General features: G+C 42.9%; 1 protein-coding gene and 1 pseudogene across 5 annotated transcripts in view; one reads left to right on the top strand and one right to left on the bottom strand.

Moving 5' to 3' along the window:
* PPP6R2 (protein phosphatase 6 regulatory subunit 2) overlaps positions 1–12,141 on the bottom strand; it is an 86,157-nt gene that overhangs the window by 49,845 nt on the left and 24,171 nt on the right. For 4 of the 5 annotated variants that reach the window (XM_027595623.2, XM_027595622.2, XM_027595621.2 and 1 more), the window contains exon 2: positions 9,197–9,325. The gene's annotated coding sequence lies outside the window, so the exon portion shown is untranslated. Of the gene's footprint in view, positions 1–1,880; positions 1,943–9,196; positions 9,326–12,141 lie in introns of those variants that run through there. The other variant, XM_027595620.2, reaches the window with a different exon arrangement.
* Positions 9,873–10,045, top strand: LOC113923299 (annotated as a pseudogene).

Below are 12,141 nucleotides of genomic sequence, written 5' to 3' on the forward strand. Positions count from 1 at the left end.
TAGAAATGGAGAACATATTAGTGGTTGCCAGTGGTTAGGGATGGGGGGGTGCGGCCTGGGGGGAAGTGGGCAAGAAGGAAGTGAGTGTGGTTTTTATAAAAGGGCAACATAAGAATCCTTGCAGCTGTGGAATCGTTGAGCATTCTGACTGTGAAAGCAGACACAGAATTCACACAGATGACAAACTGCACAGAACTAAACACACACACAAATAAAACTGAGGAAGTATGAACAAGATCAGTGGACTATTTCAATGTCAACTCCTGATTGTGATATTCTACTATAATTTTGCAAATTGTTACCACTGGGGAAAACTAGACGAAGTGTATAATATGTCTCTGTATTATTTCTTAAGAGTTGAAATGCTAAAAATGTGAGTACTATTAATAAGGCCAAGCTATTAAACAGATATAAAAATTCCACACCCAAAGAACAAATTCTTTTTAAGCACACAATGAGACACTTACGAATATGAACCACATGTTAGATCAACAGAGGAAAGCTCAATATACTCCAGACTATCATCTCACAGACTGTGTTCTCCAAACACAATGAAGTATACAAATTAATATCTAAAAGACAGTTTCTTTAAAACCCTGTATGTCGGGCGCCTGGGTGGCTCAGTTGGTTAAGCGACTGCCTTCGGCTCAGGTCATGATCCTGGAGTCCTGGGATTGAATCCCACATCGGGCTCCTGGCTGAGCAGGGAGCCGGCTTCTCCCTCTCACCCCCTCCCCTCTCATGCTGTTTCTCTCTCTCTCTCAAATGAATAAATAAATAAATAAAATCTTAAAAAAAAGAAAAGAAAAGAAATGCAAGAGACCCAGAATAGACAAAAGGATCTTGAAAAGAAACAAAGTTGGAGGACTCACACTCTCGATTTCCGAACCTACTACAAATCTACAGGAATCAAGAGCAGTGTGGCGCTGGCCCAAGGACACATAGACCCACGGAGCAGAACAGAGTCCAGAAATAAGCCCTCACATTTCCAATCAACTGATGTTTGACAAGAGCACCAAAGCCATTCAATGGGGTAAGAGTGGTCTTTTCAATACACGAACCAGATTATTTGCATGCAAAATAATAAATGTGGACCCTTACCTATACATGATATACCAAGATTTACTCAAAATGGATCACAGACCTAAATTTAAGAGTTTTTTTTTTTTTTTTAAAGATTTTATTTATTTATTTGACAGAGAGAGAGACAGCGAGGAGGGAACACAAGCAGGGGGAGTGGGAGAGGGAGAAGGGGGCTTCCCGCAGAGCAGGGAGCCCGACGCAGGGCTTGATCCCAGGACCCTGGGACCATGACCTGAGCCGAAGGCAGACGCTTAATGACTCAGTCACCCAGGCGCCCCTAAATTTAAGAGTTTAAACAATAAAACTCTTAGAAGAAAACAGAGACAAATCACGACCTTGGATGTGAGGAGTTTCTTAGATAGGACATGAGAGGTAACAAAAGACAACACAGAACAGGAGCACTGGGTGGCTCAGTCGTTAAGCATCTGCCTTTGATTCAGGTCATGATCCCAGGGTCCTGGATCGAGCCCCGTGTCTCCCCGCTCAGCAGGGAGTCTGCTTCTCCCTCTCCCTCAGCCCCTCCCCTTGCTTGTACTCGCTCACGGGCTCTCTCTCAAATAAAATCTTAAAAACAAAAACCACAGATAAATTAAACTCCACCAAAAATAAAGCTTTTGTGCTTCAAATGACACCATTAAGAAAGTGTAAAGACAATTCACCCAAGGGGAGAAAACTTCTACAAAAGAACATTTTTGCAAATCATACATCTGATAAAGGACTTGTATCTAGAATGTACAAAGAATTCTTACAACTCAGTAATAAAAAGACAAATTTTAAAATGAGCAAAGGAGGGACACCTGGGTGGCTCAGTCGATTAAGCATCTGTCTTCGGCTCGGGTTGTGATCCCAGGGTCCTGGGATTGAGTCCCGCACTGGGCTCCCTGCTCAGCCAGGAGCCTGCTTCTCTCTCTGCCTGCCGCTTCCCCTGCTTGTGCTCTCTCTGTCAAATAAATAAATAAAATCTTTTTTAAAATAAATAAATAAATAAAATGAGCAAAGGATCTCGTATAAGCAAAGAAAGAGACATTTCTCCAAAGAAAACATCCAAACGGCCAACAGCACATGAAAAGGCACAGCATTAGGGGCGCCTGGGTAGCTCAGTTGTTAAGCATCTGCCTTCAGCTCAGGTCACGATCCCAGGGTCCTGGGATCGAGCCCCGCTTCGGGTTCCCTGCTCAGCAGGAGCCTGCTTGTGCTCTCTCTCTCTCTGTCTCTCTCTCTCAAATAAATAAACTCTTAAAAAAAAAAAAAAGAAAAGGCACAGCATCATTAACCATCAGGGAAACACAAGTCAAAACTACAATGAGATACAACTTCTCACCATTAGGATGGCTAAAATCAAAAAGACTGATTATAACAAGTGTTGGTGAGGGTGTGAAGAAATCGGAGCCCTCACACATTGCTGGTGGGAATGCAAAATGGTGCAGCTGCTTTGAAAAATAGTCTGTAATTCCTCAAATGCTTAAGCATAGAGTTACCACATGGCTCAGCAATTCCACTCCTAGGCATTTACCCAAGAGAAATGAAAACATGCATCCACGCAGAAACCTGTACACCAAAGTTCACCATAGCATTATTCATAACAACCAAAAGTAGAAACAACCCAAATGTCTAATCAAGGGAAGAATGGATTTTTAAAAACGTGGTATATCCACGTAATGGAATATTATTCAGTACCAAAAACGAATTAAGTACTGAAAGATGGATGAATCTGGAAAATATGCTAGGTGAAGTCAGTCACAGTAGACCACAGAGTGTATAAGGCCATTTCTATTAAAGGTCAAGAACAGGCAAATCTATAGAGACAAAACGCAGATCTGTGGTTGCCTAGGCAGGGGGACTGGGAAGGCAGGGGGAAGGGAAGTAAGGGACAAAGGGTGATGAAGATGTTCTGAAATTGTGTGCTGATGACTGCACAACTATACACTAGAACCCATTTAGTCGCACACTTTAAGTGGGTGAATTTTATCTCAATAAAGTTACTAAAAGAAATCTTAGGTGGGGTTGCCGCCCCGCGTGATGCCAGCACAGTAAACACAGGCCTGGGTCTGCATGTGCCGGCCCACGAAGCTCCCACGTTCCAGGTACTCCATCACAGACTAAACACAGAACAAATCTTGGACAACAAACAGAACCAAAACTAAACCCAAATCATATTACCCACTTACTCATAATTTATAATTTGAAACAATAAACTAATTTAATGCCCCCTTATCTACCCCTAAATTATAAAACAGAAAGTTTAGTAAGGATATCTACCCTGTCAAGAAGAGTAAGACATTCAAGGGCTTCTGAGAACCCACCCCACTTACAGAATCAAGGGTACCATCCAGTCACTGGACAAGTCCAAGGGACCTGGCTGTAAAAGCCGGCCCAGTTCAACAGTTACAAGGGTACCATCCAGTCACTGAACAAGTCCAAGGGACCTGGCTGTAAAAGCCGGCCCAGTCCAACAGTTACAAGGGTACCATCCAGTCACTGGACAAGTCCAAGGGACCTGGCTGTAAAAGCCGGCCCAGTCCAACAGTTACAAGGGTACCATCCAGTCACTGGACAAGTCCAAGGGACCTGGCTGTAAAAGCCGGCCCAGTCCAACAGTTACAAGGGTACCATCCAGTCACTGGACAAGTCCAAGGGACCTGACTGTAAAAGCCGGCCCAGTTCAACAGTTACAAGGGTACCATCCAGTCACTGGACAAGTCCAAGGGACCTGGCTGTAAAAGCCGGCCCAGTTCAACAGTTACAAGGGTACCATCCAGTCACTGAACAAGTCCAAGGGACCTGGCTGTAAAAGCCGGCCCAGTCCAACAGTTACAAGGGTACCATCCAGTCACTGGACAAGTCCAAGGGACCTGGCTGTAAAAGCCGGCCCAGTCCAACAGTTACAAGGGTACCATCCAGTCACTGGACAAGTCCAAGGGACCTGGCTGTAAAAGCCGGCCCAGTCCAACAGTTACAAGGGTACCATCCAGTCACTGGACAAGTCCAAGGGACCTGGCTGTAAAAGCCGGCCCAGTTCAACAGTTACAAGGGTACCATCCAGTCACTGGACAAGTCCAAGGGACCTGGCTGTAAAAGCCGGCCCAGTCCAACAGTTACAAGACACTGGGATTTCTCAGACCAGGACATTTTTTTCTTTTAATACAGAAAACCAACAGAGGATTGCCAACTTTTCAACCTGGTGAAACAAGGAGGAGGGAGGGAAGAGAGAGAAGATACAGAGGAGGAAAGGATGAACTGTATCATCCATAATTACCTTAATTTCAGGGAACAATGACTTTTTAAATATCAAAGAAAGAAATTCATAATCTCTGGATTAAGGATAACATTTCACTTTGAAAAAATAATAGTTTTAAGAAAAACTCACCTCACCACTTACTTTGCTCATGTCACCAATATTACAGACCAGCGCTTGAGAACATCTATTTACATTACCACTAACACTAAAAACAAGACCATTAATTTAGACTATATGCCTCACTAGCTCCTATCAGTACATTCTGCTATGACCTTAAGAACAAAAAATCTCTGCAACAGTATTTATATGCCTCTGTCACTATCCACACATTTTTAAGAAATATTTTATGATAGCATCAGTGGCATCCTTTGAAGAGTTTGCTGCAGCTAATTTCACTATCGAAGGACCTGGTGTAAATTGATTCTGAAACTCTTATTCAGATAACAGTACATATTTGGCTTCCAAACGTCTCTTGTATCCCAGCAATTGCGCACTACCCCACACAGAGATGCTAGTATCTTGTCAGTTGGCCCTTACCTACGGAGGAGGCTATAATTTGACCCAAAGGCCCACCACTGACAGCACCCTTAGACAAGTAAGGGGCTCATGAACTGGCTTGAGATGCCTCTTGTATACCGGAGTATCAACACAGCACAAGGCGTCCCCACACAGTCCATCTGCAACACCAAGCAAACTATTACCAACATCTTCTAGACGTTTATCCAACAGTCAGATGAAAGGAACCTGAAGTTCTTCTTTATTTACTTTTACTTAGCATGACTATCGCACGGAAGGTAGATTCTGAAGAGAAATGTTGCCCATAAGAGCATGTAGTTCCATGAATGGAGCCCTTCAAAAAAGAACATTCTGTGGTAGAGACTGTTGCTAAGAGAAAGCTAGAATCTGGAATGCACCCTAGTACCTGTCTGGCTACAAATCGGTTGGGGTTTTGTTGTTGTTTTAATTGTGATCAAAGCCCTGGCTTTGCTGTGTGACCTGGGCCAGTTACAAGACCTTTGTGCCTTGGTTTCCACCCCTGTAAACCAAGGACAGCGAGCATCCCACAGAGCTGCTGTGACAGTTAACCCCAGAACCACAGCTGGCGCATTTTGTCCTCATGGATCCTGACTGCAAAGAGAAGGAACAGATGAGGTCATTTGCCAAAGAGCATGGGCTTATTAGCATGGCACACCTCTCCCCAACCCCACCTTCAGTGGTGTCTCACGGGCCACTTCAAGCAGACATGATGGCAGTATCTGCACTATGGAGATCAACAAAGGCTTCAAACCACCAGGTTTTTTATGCTTCCAGAGAGCCAGTTATTAAAACTTTACCAATGTATCACCTGAAAAAATGGCAATGGGAGTCCACGTAGGGCAATGAATTTGTGCACAATCAACAACTGAGACCATGTCCATAATGGGCACACAGCACTGGAGGAAAGATCCAAAAAAGAGGGGCGTAACTGTAAAAAAGGGCTGCGGTGGGATGAAGAGATAAAAACTGAACATCAGAAGAGAAGAAATAACCACAAAGTAAATTAAAATAATGTAAACGGGGCGCCTGGGTGGCTCAGTCGCTTGAGCGTCTGCCTTCGGCTCAGGCCATGGTCCCAGGGTCCTGGGATCGAGCCCCGCATCAGGCTCCCTGCTCAGCAGGGACCCTGCTTCTCCCTCTGCCTCTGCTGCTCCCCCTGCTTGTGCTCTCTCTCTCTCTGTCAAATAAATAAATAAATAATCTTTAAAAATAAATAAACAGCATGCTTGTGTTATAATTTATTTCTGATAATTCAAAATGTGAAGCCTTGGAGGGTCTGTTTCTACTGGTTTTCACTCCTGGCGTCTTATTTCCTTGTGTGCTTGGTCAGTTTTGTCTGTGTACAAATCAATGTTCATAAAAATATCTGCAGGGATTTTTTTTTTGGCATCTTAGGATAAAGGTAACTTCCTCCAGAGAGGTTTTAAGTTTGCCCCCTGCAGGATGCCTGACGGCATTCACCAAACCAGAAAACCTTAAACTAAATTTGTGCTTGATTTCCCTGAAGTACCAGGCAATGTGAATCAAGGTTAGAAATCCTTGTGAAGGGGCGCCTGGGCAGCTCAGCTGTTAAGCGTCTGCCTTTGGCTCAGGTCATACTTCCAGGGTCCTGGGATCGAGCCCCACGTCGGGCTCCCTGCTCCACAGGAAGCCTGCTTCTCCCTCTCCCGCTCCCCCGCTTGTGTTCCCTCTCTCTCTCTGTCAAATAAATAAGTAAAATCTTTAAAAAAAAAAAAAAAGAAAGAAAGAAAGAAAGAAATCCTTGCGAAGGCCAACCCACAGCCACAGGTGCTGCCGCACCTTCTTTCCTGCAGTATTTAACAGTAAAAGACGACCCGGTGGGGGCAGGGGCAGAGTGAGGCAGACGTGCTGCTCTTCCACTCTTACCCTTCAGAGCCCCCTTTCACACGGGGAGAGTCTCCCTTGGCCTCTGCACCTTCAGAGGACTGTGGACTTAACTACTATTCTTCTGATCCTACAAGACCTCTAAAATCGAAGTCCCACTGTCCCGAGCAGCAAATGCCCTCAGGGCAAAGGCAGGTCCCTCTGGTGCTTACTCATCTGAGCTCTTCCTTCCTGGTCTCAGTCTAGAGCTTCCCTGTTATATTGTCAGTTCTTTGTTTTTAAATCTAACACTTTTAGTTGTTTTCCATAAGGTAGGGGGTGGGAGGTTAGAAGACAGTCCAAATAACCTAGTTCAATGTTTATCGAAAACATTTGCGGGGCGCCTGGGCAGCTCAGTCGTTAAGTGTCTGCCTTCGGCTCAGGTCATGATCCCGGGGTCCTGGGATCGAGCCCGCATCTGGCTCCCTGCTCCGCAGGAAGCCTGCTTCTCCCTCTCCCACTCCCCCTGCTTGTGTTCCCTCTTTTGCTGTGTCTCTCTCTAATAAATAAATAAAATCTTAAAAAAAAAAAGAAAAAGAAAACATTTACCAATAACATTGCTAGGGGTTTTTGCCAAATAAACCTGATACACAATTCTGTACTGAAATTTGTATTTTCTTCATCACTCTGAGGAATGATCCCACTCTCTCTTGGCTTCTATTCATGCTAATGTCACATCTGTTGTAGGTTACCTGTAGCTTAAGAGTTCTTGTCTCTGTTGCTACACGATTGCAATGTATGGATGTGGGGTCTTTTTATTTATACCACTTGGGACATAGTGTGCTTCCTAAATCTGTGGATTTATATCTCTTACTAGTTTCTGAAAAGCCAAAGCTATTAATACTTTGAACAATGCCTCTCCTCCATTTTCCCTATTTTTCCATTCTGGGATTCCAACTACACATTTATGGCACAATTTTATTCTCTTACCCTCATTTTCCAAGCCCCATCTCTCAGTGCTGCAGGCTGGTAATTTCTTCAGACACATACTTCAGTTCACAAATTCGGTCTTCAGCCATATTTTAATCTGTTTTATCTACATATACTGAGTTTTTAATTTCAGTATCATTTCCATTTCTGAAAGTTCTATTTGGGTCATTTTGCTACTTTGCTTTTCATTACTAATGCGTATTCTGTTCTGTATTTCTTCAAACACTTCATACATTAGTATATACACTGCATCCAATTATTCAATAACTGCAGGCCTTGGGGCATCTAATCATGCTAACTCTTCCCTCCCAGGGGTGTGTATGTTCTGACTATAAGTTCAAGTTTGCTTAAATTTACTCTATAGAAATCCCAAGGGCCAAGGCTCAGCATGCTTTCCTCTGAAGATGATTTGTTTTCTTTAGTAAAGAACAAAGGAGTGCTATCACAATTCCTCACTGTTCCTTTCAAAAAATTTTTTTCTTTTTTAGCCTTTAGAGAGTTATCTTAGTTGGTTTTTTTTGGGGGGGGTGTTTTATTTTTTAAAGATTTTATTTGAGAGAGTGCATGCATGTGCACATGGACGGGGGGGGGGGCAGAGAGAGAGAGTCCCAAAGCAGACTCCTGCTGAGCACAGACCCCTGACTCAGGGCTCAATCCCAGGTCCCTGAGATCATGACCTAAGCTGAAATCAAAAGTTGACCTGGCTTAACCGACTGAGCCACTAGGTGCCCCAGGTTTTTGTTTTTGTTTTTTTAAGTAGGCTCCATGCCCAGCATGGAGCCCAATATGAGGTTCAAACCCACAACCATGCAATCAAGACCTGAGCCGAGATCAAAAGTCCGACTAAAGGACGCCTGGGTGGCTCAGTCATTAAGCGTCTGCCTTCAGCTCAGGTCATGATCTCAGGGTCCTGGGATTGAGCCCCGCATCAGGCTCCCTGCCTCAGCGGGGAATCTGCTTCTCCCTCTGCCTCTGTCCCTCCCCCTCCCCTCCTGCTCTGTCTCTCACTCTCTAATAATAAAAAAAATATTAAAAAAAAAAAAAAAAAAGAGTCCGACTGAGCCACCCAGGCGCCCCGAGTTATCTTAGTTTTTAATGCACTGAAATGCCCCTGAGAAATTACATTTATTGTCATTTATGCAGCATATAGCTGGACTGCAACGGGTGAGCCTTTTGAGAGCATCTAATACTGGAGGAAGCCAAGTCCTTCCCTGGCTTTTCATCTTGTGTGGGGAATGTATGCTCTGGATGGTGACCATGACAGTGTCTGTTGCATGTGCTCTCCACACGTGAGACATACCATGACCCGCCCCGTATTTCTGGATTAGGGAGACCAAGTAACTTTTCCACAACAGAGTATCTTACAACCAGATACAGAAGTATCAAAAAACAACCAAAAGACAATAAATCATATGTACACCTTGAAATGAAGCATTTTGCTGTCATCCGTCTCTGAACTTCCACTTCTACAGTATATTTGCATAAATTACAATAAAGAAGAATTAAAAAGGTAAATTATCTTACCTTTTATGGAAACTTCTTGCTTAATTTTATATTCAAACAAAATATAAAACATTTGGGGTTTTTTTCTTGAACTATATGTAACCTTAAGGAAGATTTTTTCATTCAGTAGAAGATTTATAATCTCTTCACCTGAAAAAGAAGAAAAAAATTTATTTTAAGTTCTGCCTTTGTAAAGTTAACTTGCCAAAAGAGTAGAGAAAAGGAAAACAAAAATCAGTATCTTAACTTAGTATTCAAATTATCAGAACATTTTATGATTAAGGAACTAAACTTTCCCGTCTTTGCTCATGCTACAGACAACGGTATTGATGATACACACCCATGCTCTAGCTGGGTAACTAGCTCAATGTTTGGAATGTCGCTCCAAAGAATTCACATGAGAAGGGTCTCCATGAAGTTGTCCAGTTTTGTAACTATACACCATCACCACGAGGATATGCACATCCCCAGGCACAAGATGACTGGAGAGCTCACTGATAATCCATTGCAACTTCTAGAAAAGTATAGAACCTGGGATTTTTCATTTTATATGTGCATGAAAAGCCATGATTTTACCTTTTGAAAATTATACTTTAGCAATAGAGACAGGGGACGGCTCTAGAATATGAGACTTAGGAGACATAATCACTAAATGAAACATTTAGATCTTGAGTCCAATCAGAACAAATCAAATGTAATCACTTCTCATCAAGTGTATTTTCTGTTCTTAAATATCTGATATGAGTCCTCTGTCTGAGGACAACATGTTAAATGGATTTTTGGAACTAGAAGATGGAGTATGAGCTTGCTCCATCCATCCTATGCAACAAAACCTGGAATTGCAGTACCACCAAGAACAGTGCACCCCTTTAATTCCCTTGGGGGAATTAAAAAAAAAAAGGGACAAATCAAATATAACTTACATTTGAAGCTGCTGGGGAAATCTGAATAGGGACTGCTATTAGATGATATTAGGAATTACTACGAATTCTTAGTTGTAATGGGATATGATGGCTATGTTTTTAAAAAATAAAAACAGTTTTTATCTATTAGAGAGAAAAAGTGAGTATTCATGGTAAAATAACATTATTCTGGGATTCACTTCTAAAATACTCCACCAGAACACAAGAACCAAACAAATTTTAAAAGTGTAAGAGGGTAAGGGACAGATGGGGGAAATGGCAAAGTACTGATCACCGTTGAAGCGGGTGGTGAGTATGAGTGCTCACTGGAATGCTTTCTGTATATCTGTGTATTTTTTTGTATATTTTTAAATTTCATATAAAAACCAAACCAAAAAAAGACAAAGTTATGCTAGTAAGCCAGAAATAAGTCAGTGTTACCACCTTCTGAAATAGATAATTCTTTTTACATCTAACACTTCATAATTAAAATTATTAAGTTGAATAACTCAACACTGGCTTTTTAACACTTCATATGCAGTTTTCAAAAAAATGAAGTATTTCTGTAAGATTGACTTTAGGCCTGTTTATTCTGACTCTGAACTAATGTTCATTTGTTTGTATTTATGTTCAACTGGAGGAAAAGGGATTGCTAATCTACTATTGTTTATTTAATTTTTTTTTTTACTTAGGTAAAATACTCACATGGCTCCAAAGTCAAAAGTACTTAAGAGGTGCCCCAGACCAACAGACCCACTCAATGGAGTGGTGGGGCTGAGAGCTGGACAAAGACACTGCAGGTCCTGCAGGCTGGGCTAGGGGTTCCAGCCGAGGCGGAACGAAGACCCTCCCCAAGCACGAGGTCCTGCAGGCTGGGCTAGGGGTTCCAGCCGAGGCGGAACGAAGACCCTCCCCAAGCACGAGGCACACAGCCAAGACCCGACTAAGGCCCTGCCTGCAGGGTAAAAATTACAACCCGAGCAAAGGCCACACCCAACACTAAGTGCAAAACCAAAACAGGTCTACTCAAAGAATAAAACCAAGCTTGACAGGACCACAATGATCTTCCAATAATCTAACTGTCTGCCAGAACAAAACTCAAGATATAAGCCAGATACCAACATATAAAAAAAGTTACGATACATACAAAGCAGCAGAAAATGTTAACTATAAATTTTTTTAATTAAAAAGCAGCTGGGGGGGGGTGCCTGGGTGGCTCAGTCGTTAAGCATCTGCCTTTGGCTCAGGTCATGATCCCAGGAGCCCCGCGTTGGGCTCCCTGCTCAGCGGGGAGCCTGCTTCTGCCTCTCTCTCTACACCTGCTGCTCCCCCTGCTCGTGCTCACTCTCTCTGTCAAATAAATAAATAAAATCTTAAAAAAAAAAAAAAAGGCAGCTGGGTGGGGAGGGGAAACCTGTGTCGACTGAGCATCTAACTCTTGATCTTGGCTCAGGTTGTGATCTCCATTTCAAGGGACTGAGCCCTGCACTGGGCTGCTTGCTCAGCAGAGTCCCTCTCTCTCTCTGCCCCACCCCCCACTCGGGCTCTCCCTCTCTCTCTCTCTCTTAAAAAAAAAAAAAAAAAAAGCAGCTGGGGTGCCTGGCTGGCTCAGTTGGTGGAGTGTGCTACTCTTGATCTCAGGGTTGTGAGTTTGAGCCCCATATTGGGTGTAGAGATTACTTACAAAAAAAATCTTAGGGGCTCCTGGGTGGCTCAGTCAGTTAAGCGGCTGACTTATGGTTTTGGCTAAGGTCATGATCTCACGGTGGTGAGATGGGAGTCCTATGCCGGGCTCTGTGCTCACTACACGGTCAGCTTCAGATTCTCTCTCCCTCCCTCTCAATCTCTCTCTCTCAATAAGTAAATAAAATCTTTAAAAAATAAAATCCTTACAAATTTTTTTTAAAGCAGCTATTAGAAACAGACCACAGGATGTCTCACATGGTAGAATTAGCAGAAATAGACCTTAAGCAGCTATAATAAATATGTTCAAAGACTTATAGGAAAAGACAGTGATAATGAATGAAAAAACAGAATCTCAGAGATGGAAAGAAATGGACACTA

Source organism: Zalophus californianus, chromosome 9 (assembly GCF_009762305.2).
Source record: "Zalophus californianus isolate mZalCal1 chromosome 9, mZalCal1.pri.v2, whole genome shotgun sequence".
Lineage (NCBI taxonomy): Eukaryota > Metazoa > Chordata > Mammalia > Carnivora > Otariidae > Zalophus > Zalophus californianus.